This window comes from Pipistrellus hanaki, assembly GCF_964339955.1.
Source record: "Pipistrellus hanaki genome assembly, chromosome: 4".
Lineage (NCBI taxonomy): Eukaryota > Metazoa > Chordata > Mammalia > Chiroptera > Vespertilionidae > Pipistrellus > Pipistrellus hanaki.
In genome coordinates, this window is record NC_140506.1 from 97,571,311 (window position 1) to 97,585,534 (window position 14,224).

Genomic DNA, 14,224 nt, shown 5'->3' on the forward strand with positions numbered 1-14,224 from the left:
TGAGTGATTACTTGAAGGAAAAAACAAAGGAAGGATACTCTAGGTCAGTGGTCGGCAAACTCCTTAGTAAACAGAGCCAAATATCAACAGTACAATGATTGAAATTTCTTTTAAGAGCCAAATCTTTTAAACTTAAACTTCTTCTAACACCACTTCTTCAAAATAGACTCACCCAGGCTGTGGTATTTTGTGGAAGAGCCACATTCAAGAGCCACACTCACAAGCTGCAGTTTGCCTACCATGGCTGTAGGTAACCAAACTTGGTATAGGTAGAAAGGTTTTTAGCATAACAAAGAAAACCTAATATACATATAAATAGAGTAGATTATTTTAAATAGTTTTATTTTAAAATATTTATATCAAAACCACCATAAACAAAGCTGAAAAATCAATTACAAATTGTAAGCGTGTTTTTGTAGAATACTTAAATTACTTAACATTTATGTTTATTCTGTTGTTATTTATGTAACAGAAATAGGATACTTAAAATATGCAGAACTCACTGAATCAAGAAGAAATACAAAATCTAAACAATCTGATCACTAGCAATGAAACTGAAACAGTAATAAAGTTCCTAATAAATAAAAGCTTAGGACTAGCCCTGGCCTGGTAGCTCAGATGATTGGAGAGTTATCCAGTGTGCCAGGAAGGTTGTGGGTTTGATTCCTGGCCAGGGCACTTGGTCGTCTCCAGGACACAGGCATTCCGCAGCACCCCAGCTTCTCTGGCCTCTGGGCAGCGTGGGAAGGCAGAAAGGCAGCTCTGGACCAGAGTGGAAAGACTTCTCTGGCCAGGGAGAAGGAAATGCTTACAGCCAGGGGAAGGAAGGCCCATTCTTGCACGAATCTTCATGCATCGGGGCCTCTAGTCATCAACAAAACAGCAAATAGCAAGTGTTGGCTGGGATGCTGAGAAAAGGGAACCCTCATCCACTGTTGGTGGGATTGCAGACACTATGGAAAACTATGAAGATCCCTTTAAAAATTACCAGAGGGCTGCCATTAAGCTCCATCAATTCCTACAGTAATTTGAAGACATATGCACCCCTGTGATCATTGTAGCATTATTGACAACAGCCAAGATATGGAAGAAGTCCGGTGCCCACTTATAGACAAATAGATAAAAAGAATGGAATGCTTTCCAGCCACAAAAAGAATGAAATCTTACCATTTACGACAGCATGAATGAACCTGGAGGGCATTATGCTAAGGGAAATAAGTCAGACAGAGAAAGACAAATACTCTATGATTTCACTTACTTGTGGAATCGAAAAACAAAACAAAACAAATGGATAAACAAAGTGAAACAGGAACAGACACACATATGTAAGCTGAGGTTTGCCAAGGGGAGGGAGTTAGAGAAATGGGAATAAACATTAAGAATAAAATATGCAGAGTTCTTACAAACAAATAAAAATTATAAATGCTCTGATAGTGAAATAGGCAAAGGGTATGAACTAGCTGTTCACAGGATAAAAAATTCAAATGCTCAATACAAATATGAAATGTGTTAAAATAATTCATTGTGAAATATGTGTCTCCCATTAACTTGGGAATGAATAAAAGAACCATTGTTGATATGTGAGGGGTAAAAGACATGCTCACACAATACCAAAAGGAGCAAAGGGATAAACTGCTATTATTTTTTTCAAAGGTAATATATCTTTACATATCAAAAGTCTTACAGAGCATGCATAGCACTTGACCCAGCAGTAAGCATATACATAATTCAACCCATGATTCTCCTTCTAGGAAATGTATTCCAATGCAGCAATCAGAGATGTACTCAAATATGAACATGGGTATACATGTCTCTGGCTGAGCTATCGATATTCATATCAGCCCGTGATGACAGCTTCTTCTATGAATCTCAGTTACTCTTCTTGCTGATGGCCATACCCTTGGGTTTCCCCACTGGGTTTGGGCTGCTTGAGTGACTTTTCCTATTGTAAGTAGAATATGGCAAAATGATGGCTGTCTCTTCTGTGATTAGGTTACAAAAGACTAATCTCTCTCTCTCTCTCTCTCTCTCTCTCTCTCTCTCTCTCTCTCTCTCTCTCTCTCTCTCTCTCTCTCTCTCTCTCTCTCTTGCTTTGATGAAGTCAGTCGCTAAGTTGTGAGCTGCCCATGCAGAGGTCTACGGAGAAAGGGACCAAGGAAGGCCTCCAGCCTATAGTCAGTGAGGGACTGAGGTGCTCAGACCCACAGAGAACTGAAGCCTGCCAGCACCCACAGACAGGACCTAGGAAGTGTGTCCTTCCCAGTGGAGCCTGAGAGAAGACCACAGCCCCAGCCAACCCTGACCACAGCCCCGGAATCTCAGAGCCAGAGGACACAGCTAGGCTGCACCCAGATTCCCCACTCAGATGCTATGAGATAATGAATGTTGTTTTAAGCCTCTACACTTCAGGGTAATTAGATGTACAACAGATAAGTAATACACAGCTTTATTTATAAGAATGTAAAATTGGAAACAATAAAAATGTTCATTAAGAACAGATCAAGTACACTATGAAGGATTTAGATAATGGTAAACTGTGACTACATTAAAAATATTAGGAAAAAAGTTTATGCCAGATGGTAAGATAAAAAGCAGGCTACCAAGTACTTTATATAAAACTAGTGGCCTGGTGCATGAAATTCATGCACATGGGGGGTCCCCTTCAGCCCAGCCTTCACCCTCTCCAATCTGGGACCCCTTGGAAGATGTCCAACTGCCAATTTATGCCTGATCCCTCTCACATTCCGGTACTGCTGGCTCCTAACTGCTCACCTGCCTGCCTGTCTGATTGCCCCTAACCATTCTTCCTGTCCACTTGCAAGCCTCCAACTGCCTCCCCTCCTCCACTGGCCCCTAACTGTCCCCATGCTGGACTGCTCATCCCCAACTGCCCCCCCACTGCCATGATTGCCTCCAACTGACCCCTACTGATGGCCTGCTTGCCTCCAATTGCCCCCCCCCCCCCATGGGCCTGATCACCCACAACTGCCATTCCATCCTAGTCTGATAACCCACAACTGCCCTCCCTTCTTGGCCGCTAACTGCCTCTACCTTGGCCCCACCACCATGGCTTTGTGCAGGAGAATATCCAAAAGGTCTCCAGGAAGGTGTCCCAGTCTAATTAGCATATTATCCTATTAGCATAGATAGAGGCCTGGTGCATGGGTGGGGGTTGGCTGGTTTGCCCTGACGGGTGTCCCAGATAAGGGTAGGAGTTCCCTTGGGGGGTAGGGTGGCCTGGGCAAGGGGCCTATGGTGGTTTGCAGGCTGGCCATGCCCCCAAGCAGGGACCCTTATCCCATGGGAGCATGGCCACCTGTGTAGGGGGCTGAGGGCCATTTTCAGGCTGGCTACATGCTCCTTCAGGGTGGGGGTCCCCACTGGAGTGCCTGGCCAGCCTGGGTGAGGAGATGATGGCTGTTTGAAGGATGGCCACACAACCCAATGGGGTCCCTTACCCCATGGGGGCATGGCCAGCCTGAGTAAGTTGATGAGGGCCATTTTAGGCCCTTTCCTCAGCGGTTGGCCCAGGCAACCCAATCCTCCCTTGCACTCAGGCCAGTTCTGTGGCCACTGCCATCTTTGTCCCACTAATTTGCATATTCTCTCCTGATTGGCTGTGGGCATCACTGGAGTTATGGTCAGTTACCATGTTTCTCTCTTATTAGTATAAATGGCACTATTTTTATAACTTAAATAAATTCATATAAATAAGAATATATGAAAGTATATGCATAACTCTCTTCATTATTGCTTTTGGAGAGACTTGGACATCAGAGCAGTCTCATCATTTCCCCCATCCAATGGCCACTGTGGAAAGTCCCCATCCTCAGGAGCCTCCTGGAAGCCCAATCAACCAAGGGGAAGTGATGGGCCAGCCACTGGAGAAAGGGAATATCAAGTGAAGAGACCGTGCTATTTCCTATTGTGGTATGCGTATGGGGAGTACTATTTCCTGTCGGGGGTGTGTGTATGGGAAGTACTATTTCCTGTGTAGGGTGTATGTGAGGAGAGCTATTTCCTATAGGTAGGTGTGAATGGGGAGTGCTATTTCCTGTAGGAGAGGTGTACATGGTGAATGCTGTCTTATATCTTGAGTTGACATTTAGGCAGAGGCCTGAATGAAGTGAAAGTGAGTCACACAAACATCTGGGAAGGTGATTTCCAAGCTGTGAGAACAGCCAAAGCCCAGCAGCAGATCTGGCCCCTAAAATCCAAACTTGCCTTTGCTACAGTGCATGTAGATTTCACCACCCCCAGCATGAATATAGGGTTCAAGGGCTAATTCTCCCTCCTCCATGGAGTTCTAGGTGAGGGTGGCCAGGCAATTTCGGAGACCTGAAATTCCAAGGTCCCTCTCAGCTGGATGAAACCTCTCCTCCCTTGGAGGGTCTTCTCAGGCAACCATGGTCATCAGGATAGTTTATCACTGCAACTAGGACTTTGAGTTGCTGTCATGGACCAAAGCATAGGGATGGCCTTCAAGACACAGCATCTCCCAACCCACCTGAGGTTGTGTGACATCTGTCCTGAGCAGGTGCTGTGTGACCAGCCCACTGTGTCTCAAGCAAGCTCAGCCACTGACTCTAACTGGACTTCTAGGTCTTTCTCTCTGCCTGCAGTTTACTTGCCCAATGGCCAAGGCTCTTTCCTGGTCTGCTTAACACTGACCCCTGCTATATAACTGACATTTATTAGGCCCCTGTTCTATATGGTGCTCTGTGATGAGAGCATTACACACATAACCCACTTAATCCGCTCCTCACATGTAAGAGGGAGGCATCACTGAGGAAAAACAGGCCAGCGCAGAACGAGCTCACTTAATGTCATCATCTCATGATGCACCAGGATGGAGACAGGGGCCCAGATTTCTCTGGTTTCAGAACTTTTTACCTGTCTTTCCCCAGGAAGTCACACCTTGATTTCCTTACATTTTGCCCTTTTCCTTCCTCTCTTGCAGTATCTAGTTTTGGGTGTTTCCTAGTGTCTGGAACCACCTCCAGGCAGAATTGTCTTTTGACACATAAACCCTGCTCTCCTGCAAGGTAGCCTCTGAGCTGAGTCTGCCCCACCCAACAACACCCACTCAGGCCTCGGCTTGCTTCTTCTCACCCACGCTGAGCTATGAAATGATAAAGACACAAACTGCAAAGTGATGGCCATCCTGCACACCATGGGGCAAACTCAAGGCTGCTGCTTGGCCCTGAGAAGGGCTTGTGGGTCAGTGCACAACCTGTGCAGACAGATGAGGGGGCCCTGCATCCCTAATGCATGTTTGGTGTCTAAAATTCATTGGTTCCCACCCTAACCTAGACTGCATAGCAGAATCACCTTGTTAAGAAGAGGGTTGTGGGAGAGAAAGAGAGAGTTCCTTAGGTTTCATTCTAAAACCAGAGAATGAAAATAGCAGAGCAGGGCTGGTAATCCTTATCCTATATAATAAAAGGATAATATGCAAATTGTCTCTTTGACCAGGAGTTCAACCAGGGGGCAGGGCTGGCCAGCCAACCACCTGTGGCCCCTCCCCCTGGCCGGCCCTGCCCCTGATAGGCCCCCCAACCCAATCAGGGCTGGGGCCAGCTAGCCAACCAACCGAAACCCATCCCTCAGGCTGGCCCTGATCACGATGAGCTGGCTGGACCCCACCCATGAATGAATTCATGCACCGGGCCTCTAGTTTTTTAAGCACTCCATGGAATTTTCAAGAAACCTGTCTATAGTCAGACATTTTCTTTACCTGAATGAATTAAGTCTATAGCACCATCCAGGTGATTGTTCAGAAGACCCAGGTCCTCTGGCTGATTATCCAGGGCGTGACTTTCCTGCATCCTGCAGCATCCATCACAGATGGACTGACCACCTGAGGCCAAAGTCCAGGCATGGCTAATGCAGCTGTGCGAGCTTGTGGGTGTTCCTGGCACCTCGCCATGGGGGCTGACCACAAAGCTGACAATGTCAGAGCCAAGCCAGGCCTCGATCGAATCATCCCCGTTGCTCAGAGACTGTAATAGTTTACTAGGGTTGAGTTATGAGCTGAAATGTGTTCTCCCAAATCTCATACGTTAAAGTTCTAACCCCCATAAACCTCAGAATGTGACTGTATTTGGAGACAGGGCCTTATAAGAGGCAATTGAGTTAACAACCCATAGGACTGGTGTCTACAGGAAGAGGAAGGGGCACCTGGGATGCACAGAAAATGACTCTGTGAAGAGGCAGCAGGAGGGCAGCAGGAGAGGGGGACTGGGGGAAATCCATCTGCTTGTTGAAACTCCCAGGCTCCCGGCTGCGATACTTTCCTGGAGCTGCCAGGACAAAATAGGGGCCTGTGTTCTAATCTCCTCTCCTTCTGACGTATACAAGTCATAGTTGATCAGGGCCCATGCAACTCCATGCCCCTGAACCACCGCTTCTCTGACTCATCTCCCAATGCCACCACACCCTGAGGTGCTGGAGCTGAGACTCCAGCAGCTGGCCTTGGCCGGGGAGAGGGAGACACGAGTTGGCCAATGAGAGACCTTAGAAAAGAGAAGAGAGGGAAGAGCTCTGGCTTCTCTGCCTCCTATACTTTGGGCAAAACGGAGTCCTAGGTGCATTCAATCCTCAAAAAAGTGCCGGGAGGTAGAGCAGGTGGTCTCCCTTCGGAAGGCTGGAAAACAGAGGCCGGGAGAGGAAACCCGTCGTCCCGGGCGGGAAGGGAAGAAGAGCCCTGGGATGTGCATTTTTTCACAAAGTGGCCCCAGGGCCCCTGCCCAGCCTCTTTCCCAGGCATTTGCAGCTCCAGACAGGACCAGTTTTGCAGAATTGACCATCAAAGCTATGGTACTAATGGAGCTCTTAGGCCCCCGTGGCATAAGCTCATCCAGCAGAGAGCTCAGCAAAATGCTCAGGCCTGGCAAATGCTCTCAGCAGTGATGGCTTTTCTCATCATGATGGTTATTTTTAAGCCTTGAAAACTTTCAGTGCAAAAAAGGAGGCTGTCAAAGTGGTGATTTACCATCTACTTGTGGGCACCTCATCCAACATCAGAACGGGGCCAGGGATGTTGTCACACACATCGGCTGCCCTGGAAGGAAGCGTCATTGTTAGCTTCAGTGTTGAGCTAGGTGGTCTCAATGCCTTGAAGCTGCGGGAGGCCCATATGAACTTGCAGACGCCCAAGCTCTGTTAGCTCACTCCAATGGACAATCTAAATAGAATTAATCACCAGCCTCAGACACTGCCCTGGTCCTCGCCTCACACACCACACCGCTGCTCCGTGCATTCACATCCCTGGAAATGAGTCACATTAACTTTCTTCTCATCTGAAGAATGCAAGTCCTCGCCTATTGTCCACCCAGAACATCCCTTCCAATTTCTATTGCATAAAAAATCTTGGTCTTGAAAGATTAGACCTGTAGTTTCACTGCACAAATCTGCTCCAAGTCCCCCAAGGAATCTTCCATATTGAGAGGAGGAGGAGGAACATCTGTCATTAGGCTGGAATGTACCCTTCACACACTGTATTCCTTACTGCTCCTAACTAGTCTAGGAGGAGGCAGTCTGGAAGGCTCCAATTTTTAGATGAGGAAATTGAGGCATAAAGAAGTTCAATAATCTGCGTAGGTCACCTAGTCATGAAGAGGCAAAGCCACACCAGGCTGACTTCATCTTTTCATGTCTAATTTAAAAAAATACATTTTTATTGATTTCAAAGAGGAAGGGAGAGGGAGGGAGAGTTGGAAACATCAATGATGAGAGAGAATCATTGATTAGCTGCCTCCAGCATGCCCCCAATTGGAGATTGAGCCTGCAACCCTGGCTTGTGCCCGTGACCAGAATTGAACCCGGGGCTCTTCAGTCCGCAGGCCAAGGCTCTATTCACTGAGCAAAACTGGCTAGGGCACGATGTGTGATTTTTAAGCCCCCAACTAATTTTGCCCATAAGGTAACTGAGACTCAGAGTGGTTTGGTGACTTGTGGACAGTTAGTTAGTCTCTGAGAGGGAAATGAAATCCAAAATTAGTCTTCTAAGTCTAACAGTTCAATTGAGGATCATTTATCTATTCAACATAAATGAATTGACCTGAAACTTAAAATGAGCCCCTGCTCATGGACGAATGAATGGATAATCAAAATCTGGTCTATATACATACAATGGGATATTATGCAGCCTTGAAAAGGAAGGACATGTTTCCCTGGCTGGTGTGGCTCAATTGGTTGGAGATCATCCCGTGCATGGAGGGGTTGCTGATTTGATTCCCAGTCAGGGCACAGGCCAGCGTTTTGGGCTGGACCCCTGGAAGGGAGCATGTAGGGACCAGCCAATCAATGTTTCATTTTCATATAGATGTTTTTCTCTCCCTCTCCTTTCCTCTCTCTCTAAAAATCAATTTTAAAAAAGGGAAAGGAGTTCTAACACATGCCACCACATGGATGAACTATGAGGCCATTATGCTAAGAGAATAAGTCAGTCACAAAAGGACAAATACTGTGATTCCACTCAGATGTGGTAGAGTAGTCAGATCCATGGACTTTCTGTAGAATGGTGGATGCCAGGGCTGGGGTGGGGGAGTTGTTTAATGGGTATAGAATTTCAGTTTAACCATATAAAAAAGATATAGAGAGCATGGTAGTGATGGTTGTACACATTATGAATATATTTATTACCATTTATCTGATCACTTAAAACGGTTATGACAATAAATTTCTAATATGAGAAGCCTGAGAAAGCTGAAAACACAGAGTAAGTCACATATGGGCCAGGCAGTGTGGCTTAGGTGGGACCATGGCAAACAGGCCTGCCTGCCTCATATGAATGGGATGGAACCTGCTCACTTTGATTACATATGCCCCCGGAGGAAAAGACAAGCCTGGTGTTGGCTGATTTTCTCCTTTTCAATAAGAAGCCAGACACCTGGATTTTTACACGAAGTCTCATGATTTATTTCAATATCAGCAATGAATTCCATTTTGTCAAAGCACTATCTCCCCTGCCCCCAAAGCACCCAATTATAGAATTGCGAGAAATTGACCCAGTTTGAGGCCTCTGAATTATACCATGATGTGATTCTAACAATACGGCCTGTCTGATGGATTTGAAGGCACTGGGAAGAATCAAGCCATTATCTTCATTACTTCTATTCAGACACGAGATTTAACTTCCATCCGTGCAGTTACCTCTTTGTGTGCAATGACCTATGTGCCTGTTTCTCTGACAGGTTGAGAGCTGGTCGAGGCCAGGGACCGAGTCTTCCTTGCTTTGGGCCCCAGAAGAAAGCTACACACATAAGAGGGTGCCAGTAATTAGTTATTGAATAAAGCACATATGGTGAATGTGTACAGATAGTTTGTATATGTATTGTGGATGGAAGGGGGAAAATGACACAAAATAAATTTGGGGTTGTGTTAAAGGTTGGTACTTAAGTAAGTTATTTTCTTCTGTTTTCCAAACACTCCAAACTGCTTACATTAATTTTGTACTTGTTAATGAGAGAATATGTTACAATAAAAATATCAATTTGTTTTCAAGGGCTCTCCTTTCGTAGCTGCTTGCCTTGGGATACAGTCTTTGCTGTGGAGAATTCACCACAGCATTCTACTTGCTGGCCCAAACTCACACCACCGAGCTCACAACCAAAGCAATTATAATTTGATATTATAGTTACATATGGGAATTACATGATTTCATTGTATTATTAAAACCTTGTATCTTCTCTACACCAAAGAGCCCATCCAGCCCCATCCAGACTATTCCCACCACCATTTCCAGGCTCTTGCTGAAAAAGGTCTGGTTAGGAAGTGGTGGGATTTCTGCAGTGTGGGTCAACATGGAGAGAGGTAGGGTCTCAGTGAAGGGACCAAATAGATGACATGTTGGCCTCACAGACCATGGTGGGTGGTCCCAGCACCATGTTTAAGAAGAAACAGCCACGTCCTCGTTCTTGAGTGGAGTGAGAAGTCCTAGTCAGCAGCCGAGGCCTGTGTGGCTGAGACTCCAACAGCAGGGCCAGACCCACAGGAAGCATCTCTGCTTCTTCCCCAGTCTGCCATTCCACAGACTCCCATCCATCGGGAGAATGAAGAAATGGGGCTCTGTAGGAAAATGCCCTGTGCATGCATCCATGTGGATCTTGATGTAAGAACAGAGGAGTTAGGCACGGATTCTGCACAAGAAGCACCTCTACAGAATCTCCACCCCATGGGCAGAGCCAACAGACAGGAAAATGGAATCACCGGGGCATGATGGATGCTGGTACTTCAGGGCCACCACAACCCTGCTTCAGTGTCTGACTATAGAAAATAAAGAAACATTAGCCAAGTTCTGGCTGGTTTGGCTCAATGGATAGAGCACCGGCCTGCAGGCTGAAAGGTCCCAGGTCCCAGGTTCAATTTCGGCCAAGGGCACATGCCTGGATTGTGGGTTGGATCCCCAGTAGGGGCGTGTGGGAGGCAGCCAATCAATGATTTTCATCATAATGTTTCTAACTCTCTCTCCCTCTTCCTTCCTTTCTCTCTAAAATTATATATATATATATAACTTTTTTTAGCCAAGCTAGAACTCAACCATCAGTGCTATTGATATCTGAGCCCTTCCTTGACCCCTTTACTCCACAAGGGGAGGTCATTTGGGGAGCATGGTTTGCCCGCCACCATAGTTTCCAATTCTACTCCCCATGCTTTTGGAGTGATGTAGCAGACCCAGAAGGAACCATAATTGAATGGAAAGAAGCTGGAAAACAGCCCTTCCTGCTCAGGCCTTCTCTCTAAGCACAGGCAGGACCAAGTGCAGGAGACCCTGGTGCTAATGAGCAGACAGTGCTGGACACATGCCATGTTCATATCAGTTACATTGGCTGCTCTATCTCCTTGGGGGAGAACAAGAAAGGTTAGAAGCATGGACACAGTCTCCTTTTCTGTGGAAATACACAGGAAAGCCCTGGTTGGCTTAGCTCAGTGGGTAGAGCATTGGCCTGCAGACTGAAAGGTTCCAGGTTCAATTCTGGTCAAGGACACATGCCTGGGTTGTGGGCTTGATGCCCAGTGAGGAGGGGGGGGACATGCAGAAGGCAGCCAATCAATGATTCTCTCTCATCATTGATGTTTTTATCTCTCTCTCTCTCTCCCCCTTCCTTCCTCACTGAAATCAATAATATATATATATATATATATATATATATATATATATATATATATATATATATATTTTTAAAAGAAACATGCAGGCAAACGAGTGTGGATTAGACACTGCGCTTTTCTGAGAGCTACCTCAGATAGAGCCCTTTTTGATGCTCTAGGCATCTTTTTCTATATTCACTCATTTAATCCTCCCAACAGTCTTACGAGGGAAATAAGGTGAGTTGAGGCACAGTGAGGACAAAGGCTAGAGCTGGTGAGTGGCAGTCAGGCTAAAAACCCAAAGGCACCGCACAGCAGGGCCAGACCCACAGGAAGCATCTCTGCTTCTTCCCCAGTCTGCTACTGGCACTCTGAGCTAGAGTTGATGCACACAGCCCCCATCAGCCTTCGCCCCTATTTGCCAGCTGAGGAACCTTGGATTGCTCATGATTCCAAACAAAGTTGGGTCTAGAATGCAGGCTTCCCAAACCCATGGTGCACTCAATTACAATGTGGAAAAAGGGCTACAAATAAGTGGCTATAAGACCCCTAATACACAAGCCTTGTATGTGATGGGCAGGTAGAGACTCACCAGAGGAGACCGCAAGGTTCTGGTCCAGCCAATGCATGTTACTGCATTGCTACTCATGCCAAACTCAGCTGGACAGAGCACAGGAGACAGGAGGAAGGCAGTGGTCTCCAGGTGCCCCTGGGGCTGGCTGAGGCTGTGGTCGGGATCCCTAGTCACACGTTGGAAACACTGATAAATGTAGTTTTTAAGTTAAGGTTTCAATGTCATTGGCCTGGCATGGAAGCCAGGCATAAAGGGTTTTTGTTTGATGTTTAGTTCCCCAGGCAACTATAGTATGTCGAAATGTCAGAGGAACCCTGGGCCAGGAAATGCACTCACACTGACCATTAGAATTAACATCGTCCCTTAAACTAACCTTCATCTAAGACACCCGGGGCTTGGCTGGGCAATGACACCTGAAATGGAAACAATCTGCATTATTTATGGGGTTTAACTTCAGCTCTTGACACTGAAGCTATGACTGTGAGGAGGGTTTGGGGGGGGGGGGGGTGTTGGGAGGCTGAAGGCAGATGCTGAGGCCTCGGGATGGGATAGGAATCAGCAACGTGCTCCCCTTGTTTGGTAAACACACCAGTGCTTAATGGTGTCTAATGGTGCCTGTAATTGATGTCTGAAGTTATTTAAAAGTAAATTTACTAGAAAATAATTAGCAATTTTATAGTTCACCACTTCTTCATTTTGTGGATACATTTTTTTTCCAGCGGTTGTATGAGGCACCACAATCCAACGGGCCATGAAACCACATGCCCAAAATGGAGGTAAGCTAGGGTCGCCTACAGAGATAAATACATTTAAAATTTGTTTGATTAGTTCTTCATCAATGGGAAGACAGGGATAACTTTCCCTCCACTACCCCCCTACCTTCCCATCTCCCATTTGCATCTGCAATAAATTATCCTTAATCAACATCAGGGGAAAGTAGTAGGAGGGCAGTTTGATATTAGCCTAGCTTTGACCTTGGGAATTCTTAACCTTAGCAGTGAGAGCACAGAAGAAAATTGTTCCCTATTAGGCCAGATACATCTACAACGTAATGAACTTGAAGAAATATTCATTACAACTCAACTCTCCCTCTCTCCACCCAGCTAGCCCAGAGCTACCAGGTGAAATGAAGAAATAGACGTTAATTTACCAAATATCTTACAGAGAATTAGATAGATGTCTCTTTGTCCTTTAAACCTTCTATAGATGAGAACAGGTTCTGCATCTCTCCCCTGCTTGCCATTAAAAGCATGGCCCGTGGACCAGCAGCAGCAGCCTTGGAAGCTTGTGAGAAATGAAGAATTTCAGCTCTTCCTTAAAACTACTGGATGGGGATCTCTGGGGGTGTGAACCAGATACTTGTGTTTCTTCAGTGTTCATGCCCTAGTTATGTGTGCTTGAGTTTAAGAACCAATGCCTTCTAGGGATGCTGCTAACAAACGTTCGAGAATGTGCTCTGGAAACAAAATTGGAAGATGCTATCAAAATTCTGGTATCATTGTTTCCCTGTGTATTATTAAGTGTGAATGTTATAAATAAATAAAAAATAGTATGCTGTATAGGTCTAGAAAACTCACCCTGAAGCTTTTTCAAAACTCCCTATCTCTGTTGCTAAATCTTAAAACTTTTAAAGGCACACACACACACACACACACACACACACACACACACATCAGGCTAATGTAAGACTCCTAGGACTTTCAAGGATTGGGGTGAATTGTGAGCCACACCAATTCTGTTTAAAACAATGAAATTGTGCCGGCCAGATAGACATACTTCTGCAAGCTGAATTTGGTTTGAGGATCGATATTATGCACCATACAAATGTTTGGACTGCTCAACAAAAATGTGTCCTTGATATCCCTTTTATTACTTTTCTTCGATTTTTGGTGTTCTAGGAATTAATTGTGTGAAAGAAAAAAGCCACATGCTAACCTGACAAGCTCAGAGAAGGCCTGTGTGGCAGTCTTGCAAACCCAGAGACCTAAGATAACCACAAAAGATGGTTTGAAAATTAAATATCTAACAGGTTATAGTAGGTAGTCATGTCCCAGATATTTTCCCAGACAAAGATCAACTTTGATCTTTTTACTGAGCCCCTTTGCCTTCTTGCCTCTAAGATAACATATCTGTGAGATGTCTGGGTAACTTGTAACTTCCCTTTTTCCGGAGCCCCTGGGGAACAACCAAATGTGGTGGGCACCAGGACAGATGCCTCAAATTCCTTCGTTATCATGTTAATTGTTTCTGCGCTCACCTGAGTACACCTCCATCATTTTACTTTTTATCCAATCCCAGGAGTTTCCCACCGCTTTGCTTTCTCCCGCCTCCTTACTCCATCACCAATGAATTTCATGTAACCCACCTATGTCCCTCCTTTGATTTCGGTGCATAAATAGAGAAATGTAACCCGCCATTCTTCGGAGCATTATCTCAATCCATTGAGGTTCTGCTTCCCGGAATATGTGGACAGTTTTGGCTCAAATAAACTCATTAAAAAATTCTTTACAGGTTTCAATGTTTTTTTTCGTTAACAATTGTTTGAGAGTCTAGTGG